General features: G+C 61.4%; 1 non-coding gene across 1 annotated transcript; it reads left to right on the plus strand.

Annotated features, from left to right (window-relative positions):
• Positions 1-290: 290 nt before the first annotated feature.
• Positions 291-372, plus strand: TRNAS-CGA (transfer RNA serine (anticodon CGA)). Its single transcript has one exon. It is a non-coding gene; the product is annotated as a tRNA-Ser (tRNA).
• The last annotated feature ends 312 nt before the right edge of the window (positions 373-684 follow it).

Consider the following 684-nt stretch of genomic DNA (forward strand, 5'->3'; position numbering starts at 1 on the left):
TTCTCTGGGAAAGACACAGGCGACTGAGGGCGAATGAGAAGATGAGGGAAGAAAATGGAGTCTGTTGTTGTTTTTGTTGGGAAAGAGAGGGAGAGGAACACTTAAGAGTGGTGAAGACAAGGAGGTGATTCCCCCTCCATCTTCTCCTCGTCGTGAGGAGTCTGAGGCGTTTCTCCTCCTCCTCCTCCTCCTCCTCCTCCAAAAGGGAAGCGAGGGGGGGGGGGAGAGGGTCTGGCCCAACCGCGGGGCGGCTCTCTCTAGCTGAAGCTCCGCGAAGGCTTGGCCCGAGCGTCACGGTGGCCGAGTGGTTAAGGCGTTGGACTCGAAATCCAATGGGGTTTCCCCGCACAGGTTCGAATCCTGTTCGTGACGGCGCCCTCGTTTTTGTGCAGAGGGCGGGGGAGAAAAGGCGCCTCCTTTTAACGGGCGCCGCTGTGAGCTCCGGACGCAGGAGAGCCCGTTAAACGGCGGAGGGAGAAGCAGAACGCCGGGCCAAGGAGGCGCCACACCCGCTGCCCGCTTCAGGAAAGACGGGAGAGGAGAGGAGAGGAGGCGGTTGGTGGGCCCGCCCTCGAAGGCGGAGTCCCAGGCCCTGAGTGGAGCAAGTTCAGGTTTGGAAGGGGAACATCCCAAGACAGGCCGAGGGGGCGCGCCTTGGCAGGCCCTTGAGGACTAAAGGGGCTT

The sequence above is a fragment of the Anolis sagrei genome, chromosome 2 (genome assembly GCF_037176765.1).
Source record: "Anolis sagrei isolate rAnoSag1 chromosome 2, rAnoSag1.mat, whole genome shotgun sequence".
Lineage (NCBI taxonomy): Eukaryota > Metazoa > Chordata > Lepidosauria > Squamata > Dactyloidae > Anolis > Anolis sagrei.